General features: G+C 54.2%; 1 pseudogene; it reads right to left on the reverse strand.

Moving 5' to 3' along the window:
• Window positions 1-612: 612 nt before the first annotated feature.
• LOC121838118 lies at window positions 613-7151 on the reverse strand (annotated as a pseudogene).
• Window positions 7152-10394: the final 3243 nt, after the last annotated feature.

Below are 10394 nucleotides of genomic sequence, written 5' to 3' on the forward strand. Positions count from 1 at the left end.
TGGGATGCTCCATGAACGCCTTGGAAGGACGTCATCAGGCCACAGGGGCCATCGGCTTAAGGCTCTGGTAAACTATCCTATGCGAACACAGCTTGAAGAGAACTTGTAACCTTTTCAAGCAGAACAGCAGCGCAAACCAAGGCCGTCACGCAAGTAAAGTTAGAACGGGTCAGAACCAGTGTTGCCTCAGGTCACCATAAAATAGTAGTATATTTCTGCTTGAAATATCAGCAGAAATCAGTACATTCCTAAATTTCGGTAGTCTTGTTTTATCAGTTTGTTTGTGTTGTATGGTTCTTGCATTGATTATCACAGCACACGTGAAAAATGCCGCAACAAACCAAAGATAGCAGGGAAGAAAAGTGAAAACTGTATGCAATGCAAACTCACCAAGACCACTTCCTTTACCGTCAAGATTTGTAAATCGGACAAATGGGGCGGTTACTTGCAGCACCTGGACAATGGGAGGCAGCAGTGTATTATGTGTTGAAGCACCGCCTTCGGTTGGGAGGGTTATGAGCAATATTCGGAGCAATATCTAGAAGTCAACTGTGCGTTCGCCTTCCGCCGTCCGCCGCAGGCGATCAACCAGACGACTCGTTCCTCGGGGTCAAACAGGGTTTATTACCATGACTCTGGTCCAGACTCGGGGCAGCAACTGCTCTCGGCCACACGGGCCATCCCTTTTCTACCCTGTCGGCGCCGGGTGCCGCCCCCCCGCTAGTCGCCGGTTTGGCCGCCGTGTGGCGGGCCGAGCGCCCCACACCTCCCCCCCCTTTTAGAGGTCGAGGTCTAAGATGGCCTCCTCGTGGGCCGGGTCGCGGAGCAGATCCGGGCGGACTTGGCGGAGGATCCGGATGGCTTCCGCGACCTCCAACGGGCGGGGGGCTGCCGGAGGTGCAGCAGGAGGTGGCGCGGCTCGGCGAGCCCAGTCCGCCGCGACGCGGGCCTGGTGCAAGGCGCCCGCCAGGTGGGTGGGGCGGTGCAGCTCCGACACTCCGCAGACGGGGCACAGCAGGCGGCGCTCCGCCTCGTTGTATACGGCCGCGGGCTCGTGCGGGTGCCGGTCCTCCAGCGTGTTGCCCCGGAAAGGCTCGGGGACGGACTCCGGGGGCGCGCCACGCTCGGGCCGGGGCTGCTCCCTCCAGCGTAGCGCTGAGGCCCAGCCCACCGGGCGGTCCTCTACCAGCACAGTCCAAGTCGCGACGGAGGCACGCTCACGGCGCGGCGGGAAGCGTGCCGCCAATCGCCTGAAATGATAGGCGTGGCGGGAACGCTCTTGGTGGCAGTGACGATCCTGCGGAGGAAATAGAGAACGGGCACACGAAGGAAAAGGACGAATTAACGGGTCTGGTTGTGATACGTCAAACATGCTCGGAGACACTCGCGAACAGAACAATCCCTTTGTGAAAACAAAGGGCAGACCCGCGGGAAGGAGATGGATCCTCTCCCCCCCTCTCCGCGAAGAGACGCAGCCAGCCAAAAAAAGGATATGAATAGAACAGGTGATGAGTCACCGAGGGCGTAGGTTGTACCGCCTGGGCGTAGTTCCGTGGTCCAAGGGCTGGCTGGGAGCTGGGATGTCCGGGACCTGCGGAAAAACTGCTGGCTCGCAGTAACGCTTGAGCTCAGACACGTGAATTGGGCCGTACTGCTGTGTACCATGCAGTCGTGCTAGGCGGTAGCTCAGCGGGGAAATTGTTTCCGTTATGCGAAAGGGTCCATCCCAACGGTTGGCGAGGGATGCTGCGAAGCCTTTAGACGCATCGCTGAGGGGATGTGTCCGACGAAGTACCAGGTCTCCAACCTGAAAGTGGACACTGCGGCGGCCCTTGTCGTACTGGGCGGCCTGTTGAAGACGAGCGACGTCGAGGTTCTCTCGTGCTTCACGAACGGCCGACGAGAGTCGGTGATGGACGTCCTGGGCGAACTGCGCGTATGGGCGTCCATTCTGCGCAACATCTGTGTATAGAAATGAATTTTCCATTGGGAAGGTTAGCTCCTTACCAAAGTTGAGACGGGCAGGCGTGAAACCAGTGGATCGGTTGACCGTGGTGCGCGTTGCAAATGCCATCTCGTCGAGTTTGGCATCCCAGTCTTTGTGACGGGCTGTGTGGGAAATCAACATCATTTTGAGGTTGCGGTTGATCCTCTCCGTGATGTTGGCTTGCGGATGATACGGCGAAGTCAGTTTGTGCCGTATTCCAAGCGCAGCGCAGGTGTCGACGAAAATCTTGCTTCGAAAATACGAAGCACCGTCCGTGATGAGCTCTGCAGGAAAGCCGAATCTCGTGAAAACGGACAGAAGGCAGTCCCAGATCCGCTGCGAAAGAAGCTTTTGTAAGGGGAACAGTTCGACCCACTTGGTGAAGTGGTCAGTCACAACAAGTAGGTACTGATTTCCGCGAGGACTACGTGGAAACGGTCCCATGACATCACATGCAACAATCTGCCAAGGCGACTGGCTAACGACTGGCTGCATTAATCCTGGTGGTTGGCCTCCGCGAGGTTTCGCCTTCTGACACACTGGACAACTGCGAGCATACTTCAGTACATCCTGCCTGATTCCTGGCCAAGTCGCAACACGACATAACTTATCGTAAGTCTTACTGCCGCTGCTGTGACCCGCTAATGCTGAATCATGGAAGTACCTGATGAATGATTTGCGCAGCTTCCGAGGTATCACAATCCGGAAAGGCGATCCATCGCTGTCGTCGTCTGCCTGGGGGATGTAGCGGAGAAGAAGTCCGTCCTCGCTCAGCAGGTACGAGTCGGACTCGTCGTCGCTTCCGGTGCCGCTTGCTCTTCGTGCCGCAAGCCTCTCGCACACGCGTCGACAAAGTCCATCTTCCTGCTGGGCCTTGCGGAGGTCTGCTCTGCTCACCAACGTCCCCCACCGTGACTCCGAAGTGCGGGCCACGATGTCGGTTAATCCCACCAACTTCGGTTCCGTCTCAGTGGGAGGGACCTGCAAAGGAGCCCGTGACAGTGCGTCTGCCACAATATTAGTTGCTCCTTTCCTGTAGGCGATAGTGTAGTCGTACGCTTGCAGTGTCAGAGCCCATCGTGCAAGACGTCCGGCTGGATTCTGCAAATTCTTCAGCCAGGAGAGCGCTTGGTGATCCGTCTGTATCTGAAAGGAAGCGCCATCGAGATACATGTTAAACTTCTTGAGTGCGAAGATGATGGCGAGACACTCCTTTTCCGTCACGGAGTAGTTTCGCTCGGCCGCTGTCAGCGTGCGGCTAGCGAAGGCGACTGGGCGAAGAACGTTGTCGTGTTCCTGAAGGAGGACAGCGCCCAGGCCGAAGTTGCTGGCATCTGTTTGGACGACAAATTGTCGGTTGAGATCCGGCAACTTCAAAGAGGCGACGTCGGTGATCGCTTTCGAGAGCTGAAGGAAAGCGACGCGCTGATCCTCCCCCCACCGCCATTTCTCGCCTTTGCGCAAGAGCAAGGTCAGGGGGTTAGCGATCTCGGCGCAGCGAGGGATGAACTGGCGATAAAACCCAATCAATCCAAGAAACCGCTGCAAACTCTTGACGTCGTGTGGCTGCGGATACTCTGTTATTGCACGCAGCTTGTCCTCGTTGGGGCGAAGAACTCCATTGTCCACTACAAAGCCAAGGAGGTTAATTTGTGGTGAAGCGAGCTGCACCTTGTCAGGGTGAATCGTCAGGCCGGCGTTGCGCAGGCGCTCGAGGACGATCCCAAGATGCTTCAGGTGTTCCTCGAAAGTCTGGGAAAAAATGACGATGTCATCCATGTATGCCATGGCGAATTTATATTTTGTGTCGCCGAGAACGATATCCATTAAGCGCTGGAAGCTAGCGGGTGAATTGGAAAGGCCAAAGGGGAGGCGGGTAAATTCAAACAATCCTCTGTGGCAAGTGAACGCAGTCTTTGGCACGTCCTTTGGATCAATCTCAATTTGCAAAAAACCTCGACTGCAGTCCAAAGTGGTGAACACTTTCGCGTTGCCAATCGCGTACATAACCGAGTCAATGGAAGGAAAGGGGTACGAATCTCTCACCGTCACTGCGTTGAGGCGGCGATAATCCACGCAAAGTCGTACCGAGCCGTCCTTCTTCGGAGCCAAGACGACGGGGGAGGCCCACGGACTCTGGGACTCTTGCACTGCTCCGGTATCCAGCATCTCCTGTAGTGCTGCGTCTAGTAGGGCTCGCTTGTGGACGCTGAGGGGCCTAGGGTTGCACCGCAGTGGTCGGGCGTCACCAGTCTCGATGCGGTGTAGCAACACGTCGGTCTTGCCCGGGGTTTCCGTGAACATCGTTGCGAACGGCTGCAGGATGCTCTCGAGCTGCTGCTTTTGCGAGCTGGTTGCTGGGCACGCGTTGAGGCCGTCTCGGATGCCATCAGGAAGAACTGCAGCTGGCCGCGCTGTGTAGTGGGTCGGAAGGGTTGCGCCGGTGACGCAGTCTTCACGTCTGGTGAAGGGGGTCACGTGTGGCTGGTTGTCCAGCCGATACCCGCCGGCAGCAAAGTCGAGCGAAATTTTTTCGTCTGCAATGAAATCTCGGCCCAAGATAACAGGTACGGCCAATCCTGGCAGATAAAGGAAACGCTGACGCCGCGTTTTTCCGTCGAAAGAAATCCTCAGCCTTACTGCGCCTGCTGATTTTGTTTGCGCGCCTGACGCTAACTGCAAAAGCGTGCTCGAACAACGGAGCTTAACATTTCTTGATTTGCAGAGTTCAAAAACGACGTCGCCAATAAGCGAAACTCCCGCGCCGGTATCGAACAGGGCGGCGAAAAGAACTCCGAGCAGAGAAATCGTTATCCTAGGCTCGATGCTGTGGTTCGTAGGTCGTACTCGATATACAGAAGGAAGTATTGCCGGCGACTTACATTTCCCGGGGCTGGTGGCGGCCTTGGGCGGCGAGGTCTCCGGGTTCAGCGCCGCGGGCCGCCTCGGTTTCCCTGGTCAGGCAGTTCTCGCTGCTCACGGGGCCGCCGTTGTGGGCACTGGCTGCGGAAGTGGCCACGCTGTCCGCAGTTGTAGCAGGAGTCATTCTGCCGCTGGGTTCCCACGTTGCCCCGTTCACTCCCACGTCGCCGGCTGCCTCTCGGCTCCGCCGGGTCATTCCCACGTTGCCAGCCGCCTCTCGGCTGGCGCTGGGGCCTTTCGGCCATCTGAAGATCTCGCCGAGGGTCATGCAGCCAGCTTTCGCTGTCCGGGAACTGCAGCCGGCCCCTCTCGGGGTTTCGCGGCACCCGCGGCGGGCTTCCACCCAAGTGCGGGCCCTGGGGGGACCAATCCCAGGCGCCTGGGGCTTCCCTCGGTCGGGAATTTAAGCTCACGCTGACCCCAGCCGGTGATGCAGCACCGAGCCTCCCGTCGCCATCCCGAGTGCACTCAAGGGTGTCCAGGGCGCGGGGCAAGTAGGCGTAGGCGCCGACCCTTTCGGGTGGGCGGTGAGTCGGAGGGGTGCGTTCCAGGGCGGTGCGTGCAGGTGGCGACCACGCGCACGATGGTTCGAGGGCTTCTGTGGCGGGGGGCGGCGGCCGGTAGTCCACGCTGGCCAGGATCATGTCTTGCACGCCGCGCGCCGCACGAACGAGGTCTTCCACGCTCTCGAACCGCCGCCCCTGAAGATAGACGTGGTAACGGGGGTGGCTCTGTCGGATCATGCGTGCAACCCTCTCCGACTCGGGAGCAGCTTTCGCCGCTCGGTTGAACAGCTCCTGCATGGCCCGGATGTATTCGACGAGGCCTTCCTCTGGATGCTGGGTACGTCGTTCGAGCTCCCGCTGGACTCGGGAGTCGTACCCCGGTGGCAGGAACTCTTCTCGGAAGCTACGGCGGAACGCCTCTAGGGACGGAAAGGGAGTTTGCAACACCCACCATCGTCTCGCGCTCGCTTGTAAGGCGAGGGGCAGGATGCGCTCGAGCACGTAGCTCTCCGAGGCGCCGGACGCTCGGGCGTAGACGTCCAGCTCTTCCAGGAAGTCGGCGACGGACTTCCTGTCGTCGAACCCCGTGTACACGGGGACCGTGAGCCGAGGGTGAAGCTCGGGCCCACGCTGCTGCACATGGCCGCCGGCTCTTCCCGTGCCGGTTGCGAGGCGCTCCGTCACCAACTGGAGGGTGGCGGACATTCGGGCCATGAGCGCCAGGACCTCAGCCGACGACGGACCGGGCTCCGCGTCTTCTTCGCTGGAGTCGCCGTGGTCGGACGGGGGCTGGGACTGTTTCTTGGGAGGCATGGAAAAAAGAAAAACGCGCGACAAGGGAAAAAAACAGCACACGCGAACACGAGGGAAGAAAAAAAAAAACGCGCCAACAAACTACGCCAAGAAAACCGCACCGTCAGCGACGTGCAGACCGTGGAGATAGGCGAGCGCGCAAAAAGTCACAATAAACAAGAAAAACACGACGCGATATAGAAAAATGAAAAACGCGAACCGCGACGAATCAACGACCGAAAAGAGATTAAGAAACGCAAAGTAGAAGAAAGGGAGGACGAACCGTCTGGTCGAGATCACCGACGACGGACGACAGAGTCCACGTTGGGCGCCAGATGTGGCGTTCGCCTTCCGCCGTCCGCCGCAGGCGATCAACCAGACGACTCGTTCCTCGGGGTCAAACAGGGTTTATTACCATGACTCTGGTCCAGACTCGGGGCAGCAACTGCTCTCGGCCACACGGGCCATCCCTTTTCTACCCTGTCGGCGCCGGGTGCCGCCCCCCCGCTAGTCGCCGGTTTGGCCGCCGTGTGGCGGGCCGAGCGCCCCACAACTGCCGCGCGACTACTACAGAATTACCAGAAATCGTTCAGTCTTTATCGCTTAGTGGTCTGCTCAATCAAGTAGTTTCACACTTCTTGTTCAATAAATGTAAAACAAATGTTTGTCGAAACTTTTTTTGGGGGCTGACAGTACAGTTTTTATGTTTTCCTCATGCTTTTCAGATTTTATATGCCACTCCAATGGTATCTTTCCAGGAATTCAATGCATGTCGCGCGCTTTACATTAGGATTAAAAGTTACCCTTTTTGCTGGGTTAGAGCCATCCTTCAATGGTATTCTCCCGTTCCCATGCACGTTTGTACTTTTGTTGCTATTTTTGTAAGTTTTCGCCTTCGGGCTAGTCCCACTTTGGCGCAGGTCACTCTCTTCATTACTTGACATTTTAGTGCTGGTGGAATGTTTTGCATGTAAACATAAAGTACAGTTTTGATGAAGCCACAGTTACGTGTTTTTGCAAAAAGAAGTTCGGCGGTCTGAAAGATAACCAAGGTTTTGCGATATCGAAAAGCCAGCATTCAAAAGAAAACGAACATTTAATTGAAAACTAGATGTTCCAATTTTATATTGTAGGAAGGATACTGTCTTTAAACCGCACCGGGTTGCATGGCGCGAGGCTTCGAGCTTATTTCCCTCACCTTAGGACTACACTCGAAACCGACACAAGTCGTCCGAATGTCTCACTCACTGTTGTGTCAATACTCTCCTTCAAAAACTTGCCAGGTATTGATGAACGGCCAAACCGAACCACGACCAGACCACGATGCGTGAAATCAAACGCCTCCAACGAATACGCGTAACACATGAGCTCAATCTCAACGAAAATGGACTAAAACAACTGAAACTCAAACCTTTGAAGTTTTCAAACTTCACCCGCTTAAATTTCATTCCATTTTCCTCCCGACCTATCTTAAACACACTAAGGTAAGGTATCTAGAGAGTTCATAATGAGGCGTAGTAGCGGCGGCCATTTCGCTCACTACGCTTTAGAGCAGCGACCACTATTGTGGCTAGAGAGTTACTAGAGAAGCAGAGCTGTGGCAGCCATTTTTGCTCCGCGGTGGCAAAGAGAAAGGAGTGCCGATACTCTAAGATCAACGCTTTTAAAACACTCAGTTGGAAAACTCACCCTAGAAGCCTGAGTCGCTGGCGTCCACGAACACTGAGCTAAATTCGATAATAGCACCACCCTTTAGCGAGTCACAAATGTTCCCAGATTACCGGAACTCCCAGGCTCGACGTGCCAAGGTGGCGGTTTAATCGTTTTCTTTACTGTGTTCACCATAAGCTTTTCGCAAGCATGTTTTTTACGTAAAAACTTACGGACAAAACTCCTATTGTCAAACTTTATTTGGAGATTAGTACAAAATGACAGGCGCCATATGCTTTCTGAAATCTTTAGTTTACAAGGTCTTGAGGCATGCTTAATATTGATTTAAAACAATCAAGTCTCACCGGTGATTTCAGGTAACGCCTGCCGACCTGGGCGCGTCCTAACTTTGGTATTATTTCGCAGCAGGTCCACTGGGGAGACAGGGGTTGGCATCCCGGACATCCTTTACACCGTATATGTTTCAGCTCCAAAACGGTCGATTAAAGTGGTCGTAGCGGACGTTATGGAATGCGTCAATAACGGATACAGCAGTGGATTTTCACGAGTGGCCTCTGCGGGAGAAATGGCGGCGTTGCGGTCGTTGCCAGCTTGGTCTGGTGTACGGATCGCTGTCACTTTTTGAGAGCAGGCTCTATGGCGAATTCCACACTGAGTGGTTCTAGTAACGTCGTTGAAAGCGTTGCTTATTTAGTGACTCCACACAGATCCACCCGCCTCTAACTATCCTCTGCATTGTGTTGTCACGTGAAATGTCACTCGGAAGTGCGCCGGAATAACTCAAGGGCTGGCCTTGGAGCAAGTAGTAGTAGTTTTGGACCACGTGTAGGCAACAAAGGAGAAAGAAAAAAAAGCACTAGATTCTCTGATATTGCCGCGAGCGCAGCTGACCAAGAAGGCAGCGCGCTCGTGGTCTATATTTTTTTATAGGGAAAGTGTGGTATGTGTTGCAAGCGCTGGCTATGTCGCGTCTCAACGTGCAAAAGATACACAGAGTATTTGCAGTTTTTATTTGGGGATCAGTTTGGGAGCGCTCTTCCCACACGAATTTGTTCCGTTCAGTGGGATGCGGGGGGGTTAGGACTGTCTCACTTGTTTATCCGACAAATTGTGTCTCGGTTTATTTTTCTCCGTGATCAAAATAATGATTTTTTACGCACAGTTATTCAAGTAATATTGCGAAATATTCTACCAGTGTTTGTGGTGTCTTCGAGTACCGAAGCGAGTGGCAGTGTCCGTGGTTACCTGCGAGAAGTTCTTCTATATTTTAAGATGTTGAAGGTGCGTTTTTCCTTAGAATACCTCAGTAATGTAACGCGACGGAGGTTGTATAAAGATTTAGTTGACGTCTTATTACCCGTACCCCTTTACAGATCTCTGTATTCGGAGGGAACGGGTCAGGATGTACTAAAAAGAGTTAAAAGAATGCCGATAAAACCAGCGGTTAAATCTTTTTTCTTTGGAATACACAGCGGCACATTCCCTGTGAAGTGGTGGCTCGAGAGTAGGGGGATATTTGTTCTATGGACAACCAACTGCCTGCTCTGTATAAGACCAGAGACCATAGAGCATGTCTTCATCGAATGCTGGGACGCGGTTTTTTATTGCGATATTCTCCAGCGCACACTAAAAACTGACCTTCCTGTAACTCCGTTTGGTATTCGGTTTTGGCCCATCGAAAATGAAGGTGGGGTTCCGTACGACATGATTATGGTACTCGGTCTTCACCGTATTTGGAAAACGAGAATGGCTGTGCGGCCATCTGGACGTCGATGTACGGTCAGTGCGAGAAAGCTTTATTGAGAGCGTGGCATACATTCGAACAGTTCTTGCGGTACAGCCTGAACCCCCTGACTGGTTGCCGCTTCTAAAAACGCTGGTGTGCCTTAAACGATTTTAAATGTAACCGCGCTGGTCTAGCGGAGCTTGTCGGTTTCTCTTCTAACGCTCTCATGTGTGTACTTAGTACAATTGTCGAAACAGGCAACAAAGAAAAAAAAAACGCTCGTGGTCTAACGGTTATCGCGCGTGGTTTCCACGCAGAAAGCCAGGGTTCGATTCCTGGCCGCGGGGGCGCATTTTTGTAGACTCTGTAAAGCAATGTTCTGGTAAATTTGTGAACCATGTTGACTTGTTCGAGGTCAGAATTGTCTACACGCCGAACCTTCTACGCCGATTATTCCAGAAGCCCACACGTGTACATAAGGAGCTCCGCGTGGCGATCTACAGTCAGTCTCGCCCCAGCGCTCGATCCTGCGGTTTCGCCGACATCGACGCTCGCGACACTCTGCCGTTATCATCTGTTTCCTTTTTATTTCTTGGACACAAGTTCACCCCATTAAACGTTTCAGTTTCCTCAGTTATTCTTTGTTTCCTCTTTTGTTCCTTCGTGACATTTTGGTGAAGGTGCGGGTTACCGCATGCCCGTGCAGCGTTCCCCTCCAAGGGCCCGCTGTGCAAGTCCGATTCCAAGCCCGGTGAGGAGACCACTCTACGAGGAACCTACAACTCGGGCC

The sequence above is a fragment of the Ixodes scapularis genome, unplaced genomic scaffold (genome assembly GCF_016920785.2).
Source record: "Ixodes scapularis isolate PalLabHiFi unplaced genomic scaffold, ASM1692078v2 PGA_scaffold5__190_contigs__length_132052651, whole genome shotgun sequence".
NCBI classification, from domain to species: Eukaryota; Metazoa; Arthropoda; class Arachnida; order Ixodida; family Ixodidae; genus Ixodes; species Ixodes scapularis.